Genomic DNA, 16,433 nt, shown 5'->3' on the forward strand with positions numbered 1-16,433 from the left:
GTATATATACAAAATAATAGTGGTGGTAGAAGAAAATATTAACGTGTTCCGTGAGAATCCACAAGGTTTTCTCTGAATACTCTTTATTTTCTTCTCCGTGGCTATGGGTTCCCACATTTGCAACAGAGGTGGTGCGTTCTGGCTACTAGGTACGACATATATATATATATATATATATATATATATATATATATATATATATATATATATATATATATATATATATATATATATATATATATATATATATATATATATATATATATGTCGTACCTAGTAGCCAGAACTCACTTCTCTGCCTACTATGCAAAGCCCGATTTGTCTAATAAGCCAAGTTTTCATGAATTAATTGTTTTTCGACTACCTAACCTACCTAACCTAACCTAACCTAACTTTTTGGGCTACCTAACCTAACCTAACCAATAAGGATAGGTTAGGTTAGGTTAGGTAGGGTTGGTTAGGTTCGGTCATATATCTACGTTAATTTTAACTCTAATAAAAAAAAATTGACCTCATACATAATGAAATTGGTAGCTTTATCATTTCATAAGAAAGAAATAAGAGAAAAAATATTATTTCAGGAAAACTTGGATTATTAGGCAAATCGGGCCTTGCATATTAGGCCGAGAAGTGCGTTTTGGCTACTAGGTACGACATATATATATATATATATATATATATATATATATATATATATATATATATATATATATATATATATATATATATATATATATATATATATATGTCGTACCTAGTAGCCAGAACTCACTTCTCTGCCTACTATGCAAAGCCCGATTTGCCTAATAAGCCAAGTTTTCATGAATTAATTGTTTTTCGACTACCTAACCTACCTAACCTAACCTAACCTAACTTTTTGGGCTACCTAACCTAACCTAACCAATAAAGATAGGTTAGGTTAGGTTAGGTAGGGTTGGTTAGGTTCGGTCATATATCTACGTTAATTTTAACTCCAATAAAAAAAAATTGACCTCATACATAATGAAATTGGTAGCTTTATCATTTCATAAGAAAGAAATAAGAGAAAAAATATTATTTCAGGAAAACTTGGATTATTAGGCAAATCGGGCCTTGCATATTAGGCCGAGAAGTGCGTTTTGGCTACTAGGTACGACATATATATATATATATATATATATATATATATATATATATATATATATATATATATATATATATATATATATATATATATATATATATATATATATATATATATATATGTCGTACCTAGTAGCCAGAACTCACTTCTGAGCCTACTATGCAAGGCCCGATTTGCCTAATAAGCCAAGTTTTCATGAATTAATTGTTTTTCGACTACCTAACCTACCTAACCTAACCTAACATAACTTTTTCGGCTACCTAACCTAACCTACCCTATAAAGATAGGTTAGGTTAGGTTAGGTAGGGTTGGTTAGGTTCGGTCCTATATCTACGCTAATTTTAACTGCAATAAAAAAAACTGACCTCATACATAATGAAATGGGTAGCTTTATCATTTCATAATAAAAAAAATAGAGAAAATATATTAATTTATGAAAACTTGGCTTATTAGGCAAATCGGGCCTTGCATAGTAGGCTGAGAAGTGAGTTCTGGCTACTAGGTACGACATATATATATATATATATATATATATATATATATATATATGTCGTACCTAGTAGCCAAAACGTCGTACTCGGCCTACTATGCAAGGCCCGATTTGCCTAATAAGCCAAGTTTTCCTGAATTATTATATTTTCTCTAATTTTTTTCTTATGAAATGATAAAGCTACCCATTTCATTATGTATGAGGTAAAAAAAAATTGATTGGAGTTAAAATTAACGTAGATATATGACCGAACCTAACCAACCCTACCTAACCTAACCTAACCTATCTTTATAGGTTAGGTTAGGTTAGGTAGCCGAAAAAGTTAGGTTAGGTCAGGTTAGGTAGGTTAGGTAGTCGAAAAACAATTAATTCATGAAAACTTGGCTTATTAGGCAAATTGGGCCTTGCATTGTAGGCTGAGAAGTGCGTTCTGGCTACTAGGTACGACATATATATATATATATATATATATATATATATATATATATATATATATATATATATCGGCCTACTATGCAAGGCCCGATTTGCCTAATAAGCCAAGTTTTCATGAATTAATATATATTCTCTAATTTTTTTCTTATGAAATGATAAAGCTACCCATTTCATTACGTATGGGGTCAATTTTTTTATTAGAGTAAAAATTAACGTAGATATATGACCGAACCTAACCAACCCTACCTAACCTAACATAACCTATCTTTATAGGTTAGGTTAGGTTAGGTAGCCGAAAAAGTTAGGTTAGGTTAGGTTAGGTAGGTTAGGTAGTCGAAAAATAATTAATTCATGAAAACTTGGCTTATTAGGCAAATCGGGCCTTGCATAGTAGGCATAGAAGTGCATTCTGGCTACTAGGTACGACATATATATATATATATATATATATATATATATATATATATATATATATATATATATATATATATATATATACTGTATATATATATATATATATATTTATATATATATATATATATATATATATATATATATATATATGTCGTACCTAATAGCCAGAACGCACTTCTATGCCTACTATTCAAGGCCTGATTTGCCTAATAAGCCAAGTTTTCATGAATTAATTGTTTTTCGACTACCTAACCTACCTAACCTAACCTAACCTAACTTTTTCGGCTACCTAACCTAACCTAACCAATAAAGATAGGTTAGGTTAGGTTAGGTAGGGTTGGTTAGGTTCGGTCATATATGTACGTTATTTTTAACTCCAATAAAAAAAAATTGACCTCATACATAATGAAATGGGTAGCTTTATCATTTCATAAGAAACAAATTAGAGAAAATATATTAATTCATGAAAACTTGGTTTATTAGGCAAATCAGGCCTTGCATAGTAGGCTGAGAAGTGCGTTCTGGCTACTAGGTACGACATATATATATATATATATATATATATATATATATATATATATATATATATATATATATATATATATATATATATATATATATATATATATATATATATATATATATATATATATATATGTCGTACCTAGTAGCCAGAACGCACTTCTAAGCCTACTATGCAAGGCCCGATTTGCCTAATAAGCCAAGTTTTCCTGAAATAATATATTTTCTCAAATTTTTTTCTTATGAAATGATAAAGCTACCCATTTCATTATGTATCAGTTCGATTTTTTTTATTGAATTTAAAATTAACGTAGATATATGACCGAACCTAACCAACCCTACCTAACCTAACCTAACCTATCTTTATAGGCTAGGTTAGGTTAGGTAGCCGAAAAAGTTGGGTTAGGTTAGGTAGTCGAAAACAATTAATTCATGAAAACTTGGCTTATTAGGCAAATTGGGCCTTGCATAGTAGGCGCTGAGAAGTGCATTCTGGCTACTAGGTACGACATATATATATATATATATATATATATATATATATATATATATATATATATATATATATATATATATATATATATATATATATATATAATGTCGTAGCCAGAATGCACTTCTCGGCCTACTATGCAAGGCCCGATTTGCCTAATAGGCCGAGTGATTTTCTTTATTTTCAATAAATTGTTTCCTATTGGTTTATTTTAAATATTATTATTATATTATATTAGGAACATTAATTATTGATTTAGTTATGTTAGTTTAGGTTAGGTTAGGTAGGGTTGGTTAGGTTCGGTCATATATATACATTAGTTTTAACTCAAATTTAAATAAAATTAGCTCATACATAGTGAAATGAATAGCTTTATCAATTCATAAGAAAAAAAATGAGAAGAATAATAAAATTTTGGAAAACTTGGCTTATTAGGCAAATCAGCTCTTGCATAGTAGGCCAAGAACTGCGTTCTGGCAACTAGGTACAACACACATATATATATGTATATATATATATATATATATATATATATATATATATATATATATATATATATATATATATATATATATATATATATATATATGCGAACAAGCCTGAATGGTCCCCAGGACAATATGCAACAGAAAACTCACACCCCAGAAGTGACTCGAACCCATACTCCCAGAAGCAACGCAACTGGTATGTACAAGACGCCTTAATCCACTTGACCATCACGACCGGACATAATGAGGTGATAGCCTAAGCTATTTGAACCACCCCACCGCCGGCACTCGGATAGTAATCTTGGGCATAGCATTTTACCAAATCACCTCATTCTTTGGGGAACACGTGAGGAACACAATTGCGAACAAGCCTGAATGGTCCCCAGGACAATATGCAACTGAAAACTCACACCCAAATAGCTTAGGCTATCACCTCATTATGTCCGGTCGTGATGGTCAAGTGGATTAAGGCGTCTTGTACATACTAGTTGCGTTGCTTCTGGGAGTATGGGTTCGAGTCACTTCTGGGGTGTGAGTTTTCAGTTGCATATTGTCCTGGGGACCATTCAGGCTTGTTCGCATTTGTGTTCCTCACGTGTGCCCCAAAGAATGAGGTGATTTGGTAAAATGCTATGCCCAAGATTACTATCCGAGTGCCGGCGGTGGGGTGGTTCAAATAGCTTAGGCTATCACCTCATTATGTCCGGTCGTGATGGTCAAGTGGATTAAGGCGTCTTGTACATACCAGTTGCGTTGCTTCTGGGAGTATGGGTTCGAGTCACTTCTGGGGTGTAAGTTTTCAGTTGCATATTGTCCTGGGGACCATTCAGGCTTGTTTGCATTTGTGTTCCTCACGTGTGCCCCAAAGAATGAGGTGATTTAGTAAAATGCTATGCCCAAGATTACTATCCGAGTGCCGGCGGTGGGGTGGTTCAAATAGCTTAGGCTATCACCTCATTATGTCCGGTCGTGATGGTAAAGTGGATTAAGGCGTCTTGTACATACCAGTTGCGTTGCTTCTGGGAGTATGGGTTCGAGTCACTTCTGGGGTGTGAGTTTTCAGTTGCATATTGTCCTGGGGACCATTCAGCCTTGTTCGCATTTGTGTTCCTCACGTGTGCCCCAAAGAATGAGGTGATTTGGTAAAATGCTATGCCCAAGATTACTATCCGAGTGCCGGCGGTGGGGTGGTTCAAATAGCTTAGGCTATCACCTCATTATGTCCGGTCGTGATGGTAAAGTGGATTAAGGCGTCTTATACATACCAGTTGCGTTGCTTCTGGGAGTATGGGTTCGAGTCACTTCTGGGGTGTGAGTTTTCAGTTGCATATTGTTCTGGGGACCATTCAGGCTTGTTCGCATTTGTGTTCCTCACGTGTGCCCCAAAGAATGAGGTGATTTGGTAAAATGCTATGCCCAAGATTACTATCCGAGTGCCGGCGGTGGGGTGGTTCAAATAGCTTAGGCTATCACCTCATTATGTCCGGTCGTGATGGTCAAGTGGATTAAGGCGTCTTGTACATACCAGTTGCGTTGCTTCTGGGAGTATGGGTTCGAGTCACTTCTGGGGTGTGAGTTTTCAGTTGCATATTGTCCTGGAGACCATTCAGGCTTGTTCGCATTTGTGTTCCTCATGTGTGCCCCAAAGAATGAGGTGATTTGGTAAAATGCTATGCCCAAGATTACTATCCGAGTGCCGGCGGTGGGGTGGTTCAAATAGCTTAGGCTATCACCTCATTATGTCCGGTCGTGATGGTCAAGTGGATTAAGGCGTCTTGTACATACCAGTTGCGTTGCTTCTGGGAGTATGGGTTCGAGTCACTTCTGGGGTGTGAGTTTTCAGTTGCATATTGTCCTGGGGACCATTCAGGCTTGTTTGCATTTGTGTTCCTCACGTGTGCCCCAAAGAATGAGGTGATTTGGTAAAATGCTATGCCCAAGATTACTATCCGAGTACCGACGGTGGGGTGGTTCAAATAGCTTAGGCTATCACCTCATTATGTCCGGTCGTGATGGTAAAGTGGATTAAGGCGTCTTGTACATACCAGTTGCGTTGCTTCTGGGAGTATGGGTTTGAGTCACTTCTGGGGTGTGAGTTTTCAGTTGCATATTGTCCTGGGGACCATTCAGGCTTGTTCGCATTTGTGTTCCTCACGTGTGCCCCAAAGAATGAGGTGATTTGGTAAAATGCTATGCCCAAGATTACTATCCGAGTGCCGGCGGTGGGGTGGTTCAAATAGCTTAGGCTATCACCTCATTATGTCCGGTCGTGATGGTAAAGTGGATTAAGGCGTCTTGTACATACCAGTTGCGTTGCTTCTGGGAGTATGGGTTCGAGTCACTTCTGGGGTGTGAGTTTTCAGTTGCATATTGTCCTGGGGACCATTCAGGCTTTTTCGCATTTGTGTTCCTCATGTGTGCCCCAAAGAATGAGGTGATTTGGTAAAATGCTATGCCCAAGATTACTATCTGAGTGCCGGCGGTGGGGTGGTTCTAATAGCTTAGGGTATCACCTCATTATGTCCGGTCGTGATGGTCAAGTGGATTAAGGCGTCTTGTACATATCAGTTGCGTTGCTTCTGGGAGTATGGGTTCGAGTCACTTCTGGGGTGGAAGTTTTCTGTTGCATATTGTCCTGGGGACCATTCAGGCTTGTTCGCATTTGTGTTCCTCACGTGTGCCCCAAAGAATGAGGTGATTTGGTAAAATGCTATGCCCAAGATTACTATCCGAGTGCCGGCGGTGGGGTGGTTCAAATAGTTTAGGCTATCACCTCATTATGTCCGGTCGTGATGGTCAAGTGGATTAAGGCGTCTTGTACATACCAGTTGCGTTGCTTCTGGGAGTATGGGTTCGAGTCACTTCTGGGGTGTGAGTTTTCAGTTGCATATTGTCCTGGGGACCATTCAGGCTTGTTCGCATTTGTGTTCCTCATGTGTGCCCCAAAGAATGAGGTGATTTGGTAAAATGCTATGCCCAAGCTTACTATCTGAGTGCCGGCGGTGGGGTGGTTCTAATAGCTTAGGGTATCACCTCATTATGTCCGGTCGTGATGGTCAAGTGGATTAAGGCGTCTTGTACATACCAGTTGCGTTGCTTCTGGGAGTATGGGTTCGAGTCACTTCTAGGGTGTGAGTTTTCTGTTGCATATTGTCCTGGGGACCATTCAGGCTTGTTCGCATTTGTGTTCCTCACGTGTGCCCCAAAGAATGAGGTGATTTGTTAAAATGCTATGCCCAAGATTACTATCCGAGTGCCGGCGGTGGGGTGGTTCTAATAGCTTAGGGTATCACCTCATTATGTCCGGTCGTGATGGTCAAGTGGATTAAGGCGTCTTGTACAGACCAGTTGCGTTGCTTCTGGGAGTATGGGTTCGAGTCACTTCTGGGGTGTGAGTTTTCTGTTGCATATTGTCCTGGGGACCATTCAGGCTTGTTCGCATTTGTGTTCCTCACGTGTGCCCCAAAGAATGAGGTGATTTGGTAAAATGCTATGCCCAAGATTACTATCCGAGTGCCGGCGGTGGGGTGGTTCAAATAGCTTAGGCTATCACCTCATTATGTCCGGTCGTGATGGTCAAGTGGATTAAGGCGTCTTGTACATACCAGTTGCGTTGCTTCTGGGAGTATGGGTTCGAGTCACTTCTGGGGTGTGAGTTTTCAGTTGCATATTGTCCTGGGGACCATTCAGGCTTGTTTGCATTTGTGTTCCTCACGTGTGCCCCAAAGAATGAGGTGATTTGGTAAAATGCTATGCCCAAGATTACTATCCGAGTGCCGGCGGTGGGGTGGTTCAAATAGCTTAGGCTATCACCTCATTATGTCCGGTCTTGATGGTAAAATGGATTAAGGCGTCTTGTACATACCAGTTGCGTTGCTTCTGGGAGTATGGGTTCGAGTCACTTCTGGGGTGTGAGTTTTCAGTTGCATATTGTCCTGGGGACCATTCAGGCTTGTTCTCATTTGTGTTCCTCACGTGTGCCCCAAAGAATGAGGTGATTTGGTAAAATGCTATGCCCAAGATTACTATCCGAGTGCCGGCGGTGGGGTGGTTCAAATAGCTTAGGCTATCACCTCATTATGTCCGGTCGTGATGGTAAAGTGGATTAAGGCGTCTTGTACATACCAGTTGCGTTGCTTCTGGGAGTATGGGTTCGAGTCACTTCTGGGGTGTGAGTTTTCAGTTGCATATTGTCCTGGGGACCATTCAGGCTTGTTCGCATTTGTGTTCCTCATGTGTGCCCCAAAGAATGAGGTGATTTGGTAAAATGCTATGCCCAAGATTACTATCCGAGTGCCGGCGGTGGGGTGGTTCAAATAGCTTAGGCTATCACCTCATTATGTCCGGTCGTGATGGTCAAGTGGATTAAGGCGTCTTGTACATACCAGTTGCGTTGCTTCTGGGAGTATGGGTTCGAGTCACTTCTGGGGTGTGAGTTTTCAGTTGCATATTGTCCTGGGGACCATTCAGGCTTGTTCGCATTTGTGTTCCTCATGTGTGCCCCAAAGAATGAGGTGATTTGGTAAAATGCTATGCCCAAGATTACTATCCGAGTGCCGGCGGTGGGGTGGTTCTAATAGCTTAGGGTATCACCTCATTATGTCCGGTCGTGATGGTCAAGTGGATTAAGGCGTCTTGTACATACCAGTTGCGTTGCTTCTGGGAGTATGGGTTTGAGTCACTTCTGGGGTGTGAGTTTTCTGTTGCATATTGTCCTGGGGACCATTCAGGCTTGTTCGCATTTGTGTTCCTCACGTGTGCCCCAAAGAATGAGGTGATTTGGTAAAATGCTATGCCCAAGATTACTATCCGAGTGCCGGCGGTGGGGTGGTTCAAATAGCTTAGGCTATCACCTCATTATGTCCGGTCGTGATGGTCAAGTGGATTAAGGCGTCTTGTACATACCAGTTGCGTTGCTTCTGGGAGTATGGGTTCGAGTCACTTCTGGGGTGTGAGTTTTCAGTTGCATATTGTCCTGGGGACCATTCAGGCTTGTTTGCATTTGTGTTCCTCACGTGTGCCCCAAAGAATGAGGTGATTTGGTAAAATGCTATGCCCAAGATTACTATCCGAGTGCCGGCGGTGGGGTGGTTCAAATAGCTTAGGCTATCACCTCATTATGTCCAGTCGTGATGGTAAAGTGGATTAAGGCGTCTTGTACATACCAGTTGCGTTGCTTCTGGGAGTATGGGTTCGAGTCACTTCTGGGGTATGAGTTTTCAGTTGCATATTGTCCTGGGGACCATTCAGGCTTGTTCGCATTTGTGTTCCTCATGTGTGCCCCAAAGAATGAGGTGATTTGGTAAAATGCTATGCCCAAGATTACTATCCGAGTGCCGGCGGTGGGGTGGTTCAAATAGCTTAGGCTATCACCTCATTATGTCCGGTCGTGATGGTCAAGTAGATTAAGGCGTCTTGTACATACCAGTTGCGTTGCTTCTGGGAGTATGGGTTCGAGTCACTTCTGGGGCGTGAGTTTTCAGTTGCATATTGTCCTGGGGACCATTCAGGCTTGTTTGCATTTGTGTTCCTCACGTGTGCCCCAAAGAATGAGGTGATTTGGTAAAATGCTATGCCCAAGATTACTATCCGAGTGCCGGCGGTGGGGTGGTTCAAATAGCTTAGGCTATCACCTCATTATGTCCGGTCGTGATGGAAAAGTGGATTAAGGCGTCTTGTACATACCAGTTGCGTTGCTTCTGGGAGTATGGGTTCGAGTCACTTCTGGGGTGTGAGTTTTCAGTTGCATATTGTCCTGGGGACCATTCAGGCTTGTTCGCATTTGTGTTCCTCACGTGTGCCCCAAAGAATGAGGTGATTTGGTAAAATGCTATGCCCAAGATTACTATCCGAGTGCCAGCAGTGGGGTGGTTCAAATAGCTTAGGCTATCACCTCATTATGTCCGGTCATGATGGTCAAGTGGATTAAGGCGTCTTGTACATACCAGTTGCGTTGCTTCTGGGAGTATGGGTTCGAGTCACTTCTGGGGTGAGAGTTTTCAGTTGCATATTGTCCTGGAGACCATTCAGGCTTGTTCGCATTTGTGTTCCTCATGTGTGCCCCAAAGAATGAGGTGATTTGGTAAAATGCTATGCCCAAGATTACTATCCGAGTGCCGGCGGTGGGGTGGTTCTAATAGCTTAGGGTATCACCTCATTATGTCCGGTCGTGATGGTCAAGTGGATTAAGGCGTCTTGTACATACCAGTTGCGTTGCTTCTGGGAGTATGGGTTCGAGTCACTTCTGGGGTGTGAGTTTTCAGTTGCATATTGTCCTGGGGACCATTCAGGCTTGTTCGCATTTGTGTTCCTCACGTGTGCCCCAAAGAATGAGGTGATTTGGTAAAATGCTATGCCCAAGATTACTATCCGAGTGCCGGCGGTGGGGTGGTTCAAATAGCTTAGGCTATCACCTCATTATGTCCGGTCGTGATGGTCAAGTGGATTAAGGCGTCTTGTACATACCAGTTGCGTTGCTTCTGGGAGTATGGGTTCGAGTCACTTCTGGGGTGTGAGTTTTCAGTTATATATATATATATATATATATATATATATATATATATATATATATATATATATATATATATATATATATATATATTTAACGTACGTTAATTTTAACGTACCTAGTAGCTAGAACGCACTTCGCAGCCTACTATGCAAGGCCCAATCTGCCTAATAAGCCAAGTTTTCATGAATTAATTGTTTTTGGCCAACCTAACCTACCTAACCTAACCTAATCTAACTTTTTCGGCTACCTAACCAAACCTAACCTATAAAGATAGGTTAGGTTAGGTTAGGTAGGGTTGGTTAGGTTCGGTCATATATCTACGTTAATTTTAACTCCAATAAAAAAAAATACCTCATACATAATGAAATGGGAAGCCTTATCATTTCGTAAGAAAAAAAATTGGGAAAATATATTAATTCAGGAAAACTTGGCTTATTAGGCAAATCGGTCTATGCATTGTAGGCCGAGAAGTGCATTCTGGCTACTAGGTATGACATATACAAATATATATATATATATTTATATACACACAATTGTAGATGACAAGTGAAAACAAAATGAAAATTAGTATTACAAATATATTTTAATTCATGCCTCTGTACTATAAAGAGTAAATAGTAACAAATAAATAATAAAGTGAGTAGAATACATTAAGCAGGTAATGCTTGTGCATAAGTAAATTACATAGTTACACCAAGATCGCGGAAATCGATCGTTAAACTATTTATATTATCAGTGTAGAAATTAGTGCAAATTATATTTTATTGAACTCTAAAGTAACTCGAATTCACTGTATTACCTGACAAGAATAAAGCAGTCGCCCCATGTTTCGGAAAAAGCAAAGAAATTCTAGCTGACTTTTTTCATAGTAACTTTCAAGAGATCAGGCCAGCCGAACCAGATATCATAATCGTGGTCACGAAGTGTAGCGTATCCTTGTTTATTCATATACTCAATAACACCTGCCCTTCCCTCAGGCACGTGTATGTACTCCACACACAGGAGACGAATCTTGATCTTGTCCCAGGGAATCGTCTGCAAAACCTGCCAACAGAAATATGTCTTATTGCAATGATCATAAAAGTAAAAGCAACTGACTCAGCTCCGCTAACAGCATCTGTTGATTAACATATATAAATGTGAGATGTAATATTTATATTCTTTATATGTTAATAAATGTATAACAAAAGTATGCTAATGAAGAGGAAAGTATCTTAAAATTTATGACCGTACTTACTTGCTCACTCACTCACTCACTCACTCACTCACTCACTCACTCACTCACTCACTCACTCACGCACTCACGCACACATACACACTCACTCATGCACACGCTCACTCACTCACTCACACATACACACACCCACACCCACACCCACACCCACCCACACCACCAGGCAGGGGGCCTGGTAGCCTGGTGAATAGCACGAAGGACTCAAAATTCTGTGGCGTGGGTTCGATTCCATCACCAGGCAGAAACAAATGGGCAAAGTTTCTTTCACCCTGAATGTTCCTGTTACCTAGCAGTAAATAGGAACCTGGGAGTTGTTCAGCTGTCACGGGCTGCTTCCTGGGGTGTGTGTATGAGGCGTGGGGAAAAAAAAGTAGTTAGTAAACAGTTGATTGACAGTTGAGAGGAGGACCGAGAGAGCAAAGCTCAACCCCCGCAAACACAACTAGGTGAATACACACACACACAAGTGTATGGAATCTTTTAGAATCTTATATACCACGTATGTAAGGCCAATCCTGGAGTATGCGGGCCCAGCTTGGAACCCGTACCTTGTCAGGCATAAGACGAAACTGGAAAAAGTTCAGATGTATGCCACTATGCTAGTCCCAGAACTGAGAAGCATGAGTTACGAGGAAAAACTGAATGAACTGCACCTCACGTCGCAGAAAGACAGAAGAGCTCGGGAAGACATTATCACCACATACAAGATTCTCAGGGGAATTGACAGGGTAGACAAGGATGGATTATTTAACACGGGTGGTACACAAACAAGGGGACACAGGTAGAAGCTGAGTACCCAAATAAGCCACAGAGACATTAGAAAGAACTTTTTCAGTGTCAGAGTAGTTAGTAAATGGAATGCACTAGGAAGTGATGTGGGCGAGGCTGACTCCATACACAGTTTCAAATGTAAATATAATTGTGCCCAGTAGGCTCAGAAATCTGTACACCTGTTGATTGACAGTTGAGAGGCGTTACCAAAGAGTCAAAGCTCGACCCCCCGAAGCACAACTAGGTGAGTACACACCTACTCACTCACTCACTCACTCACACACACACACACTCAATCACTGTCTCCTTAACACTCACTCACACTCACACACATACACACACTTACTCTTCGAAAAAACAAACGGCCAAAGTTTCTTTCGCCCCGATGCCCCTGTTACCTAGCAGTAAATATGTACCAGGGAGTTAGACAGCTGTTACAGGCTGCTTCCTGGGGGAGTGTGTGGGAAAAAATTGATTGATTCACAGTTGAGATGTGGCCCGAAAGAGAAGAGCTCAATCTCCGCAAGCACAACTAGGTGAATACACACACACACACACACACACACACACACACACACACACACACACACACACACACACACACACACACACACACACACACACACACACACACACACACACACACACACACACACACACAGAAACAAAGTTAACGAAAATCATAACAAACGCAGTGTTTCCACAGGGCTACTATGTAGTGAGGAAAGAGAGAGAAGGGAGAGGAGGAGGTGGTGTAGCTCTGCTACTAAGAGAAGGTTGGAGTTTCGAAGAGATGGTAATTCAGAACTGTGAAGGTTTCAGTGACTACATATCAGGAACCATAGCAACTGGAGGACAGAAAATTATAATAGTAGTCATATATAACCCCCACCGAATGACAGAAGACCCAGACAGGAATATGATAGAAACAACTTGGCCACCATCAATATAATAGAGAGAGCAGCTTCTGTGGCTAGCAGGAACGGATCCAGACTTCTAATCATGGGAGACTTCAACCATGGGAAGATAGATTGGGGGAACAGAGACCCACATGCAGGCCCAGACACATGGAGAGCTGCTGGATGTGGCAACAAGAAACTTTCTAAGTCAACGCGTCAAGGGACCGACAAGAATGAGAGGAGGGGATGAACCAGCCTTGCTTGATCTGATATTTACCCTAAATGAGTCGGATATAAGGGAAGTTAAGTTGGAAACCCCCTTGGGAATGAGTGATCATAGTGTATTGAGCTTTGAGTACCTGGTTGAGCTGGGAATTATCACCCCCAAAAAAGAACTGGGAACCAAAGGGCTGGCGTACCGAAAGGGAAACTATGAGGAAATGAATAAATTCCTATGGGATATACATTGGGACACAGAACTCGGATCCAAGACCGTACAAGACATGATGGACTATGTCACCCAAAAATGTCAGGAGGCTGTAAGCAGGTTTGTCCCAGCCCGACAGGAAAAAACAGAGAAGCAAAGGAAGAATCCGTGGTTTAATAAGGAATATATGAAAGCAAAAGAGCTGAACAAAAGGGCATGGAGGAACTTCCGTAATAACAGAACACCAGAAAGTAGAGAGAGATACCAGAGAACCAGGAACGAGTATGTCAGTGTGAGAAGAGCAGCTGAGAAAAGGTATGAAAATGATATAGCTAATAAAGCCAAGACCGAACCAAAGCTACTACACAGTCACATCAGGAGGAAGACAACAGTGAAGGAACAGGTGATGAAACTTAGGGTGGGCGAGGACAGGTACACAGAGAATGACAAAGAGGTGTGTGAAGAACTCAACAAAAGGTTCCAGGAGGTCTTTACAATAGAACAGGGAGATGTCGCGGAGCTAGAAGAGGTGGCAGCAAACCAGGTGACCTTGGTTAGGTTCGAAATTACAAGAGATGAGGTCAAGAAGCACCTATTGGAGCTGGATGTGAGAAAAGCTGTTGGGCCGGATGGAATCTCGCCATGGGTATTGAAAGAGTGTGCAGAAGCACTTTGCCTACCACTCTCCATAGTGTATAGTAGGTCACTGGAAACGGGGGACCTACCAGAAATATGGAAGACTGCTAATGTAGTACCAATATACAAAAAGGGTGACAGACAAGAGGCACTGAACTACAGGCCAGTGTCCTTAACTTGTATACCATGCAAGGTGATGGAGAAGATTGTGAGAAAAAACCTAGTAACACAGGAAATGAAGAACGAAATAAGCAACCTGAAAAGAGAGCTGACAGCAGCAAAGGAGGAGATTAGAGCCCTCAAAGAGAATGGTATCGAGGCTGAGAATCAGAAAACCATCCAGGGAGAAGGTCGTAATAGTTTTTTGGATGAGAATGCCACAATAAAAGCAACATTTGTGGAAATACTAAAAAAAAAATAACTGAAGTAATGACTGCAGTGATGGAGGTGGCCATGAAAGCAGCCACCTCACAGAAGGCGGCACACTCCACTAGCCAACTGCTGGAAAGGAACAGATCAGTGGTTGCTGTGGGTATTAAAGAGCAGGAAGGCTCTAATAGGACAGAGTGGAATGACAAAGGCAAAGCAGCAGTGAATGAAGTACTAAAGGCACTAGACACGGAAGGGGCTGAGCATAGCATTGAGAAGGTTTTCAGGCTAGGCTGGTACAACAAAGACCGAGACCGAATGATAAAGATAGTGTTTGCAAACGAGAGCACAAAGGAGAAGATCCTATCAAGGAAGAGCTCCCTGAAAAACGTGGGAAAATTCAAAAATGTATTCCTCCAGAGAGACATGACAAGGGAGGAGAGAGCCAGGGCGGCAGAAGCAAGGAAGAGGCGCAGGGCGAGAGGGGAAAACCAGGAAGTCACAGCTCCCAACACAACACCCCCAGAGGCGAGGGGGGAACCCACAACCAGCTACCCAGTAACACCAGAAGGGAGGACAACCCCGCCTCCCTCCTCTGCATTGAAAACCCCCCTACCCCAAACCCTCCCTGCCCCCACTCAAATGTTCAGCCAAATCTCCTTCCCCCCACACCCAATCCCAACCCTTCTACCCCTCCCCTCCTCCCGAGTCCTCCCTCACCACCTTTCCTTCCCGTCCTCCCTCCTCTTTCACTCCATACCCTCCCTGTCCCTCCCCTTCACTGGATCCCCTGCCCCTCATCCCAGTATCTTCTGAGACCCTGTTATCCACCTCACAAGTCCTCACACCCATGGAACAGCCTCCCCCACCAGCAGAACCCTCACCAAGGAGGCGATTTGAGAAGGGACAGAAGAAAGTGAGCCTCAAAGCGATGTACACTAACATAGATGGAATTACAAATAAAGCAAATGAGCTTGGAGAACTGGTACTAGAGGAAAACCCAGACATAATAGCCCTCACAGAAACAAAGATCACGAAAACGATAACAAACGCAGTGTTCCCACAGGACTATTATGTTATGAGGAAAGAGAGGGAAGGAAGAGGTGGGGGTGGTGTAGCTCTGTAAGAAAAAGCTGGGATTGCTGTAACAAGCTGTAACAAATGGAGGGAAAAAAATTATAGTCGTAGTCATATATAATCCACCACCAAATGACAGAAGACCTAGACAGGAATATGATAGAAACAACATGGCCACCATTAACATAATAGAAAGAGCAGCTTCTGTTGCTAGCAGGAATGGATCTGGACTACTAATTATGGGAGACTTCAACCATGGGAAGATAGATTGGAAGAACAGAGACCCGCATGGGGGACCAGAAACATGGAGAGCTAAGCTGCTGGACGTGGCAACAAGAAACTTTCTAAGCCAGCACATCAAAGAACCAACAAGAATGAGAGGAGAAGATGAACCAGCAATGCTTGATTTGATATTTACCCTAAATGAGTGGGATATAAGGGAAGTTAAGATGGAAGCACCCTTGGGAATGAGTGACCACAGTGTATTGAACTTTGAGTACCTGGTAGAGCTAGGACTTATCTCCCCCAAAAAAGAACTAGGAAT

Source organism: Procambarus clarkii, chromosome 3, assembly GCF_040958095.1.
Source record: "Procambarus clarkii isolate CNS0578487 chromosome 3, FALCON_Pclarkii_2.0, whole genome shotgun sequence".
NCBI lineage: Eukaryota > Metazoa > Arthropoda > Malacostraca > Decapoda > Cambaridae > Procambarus > Procambarus clarkii.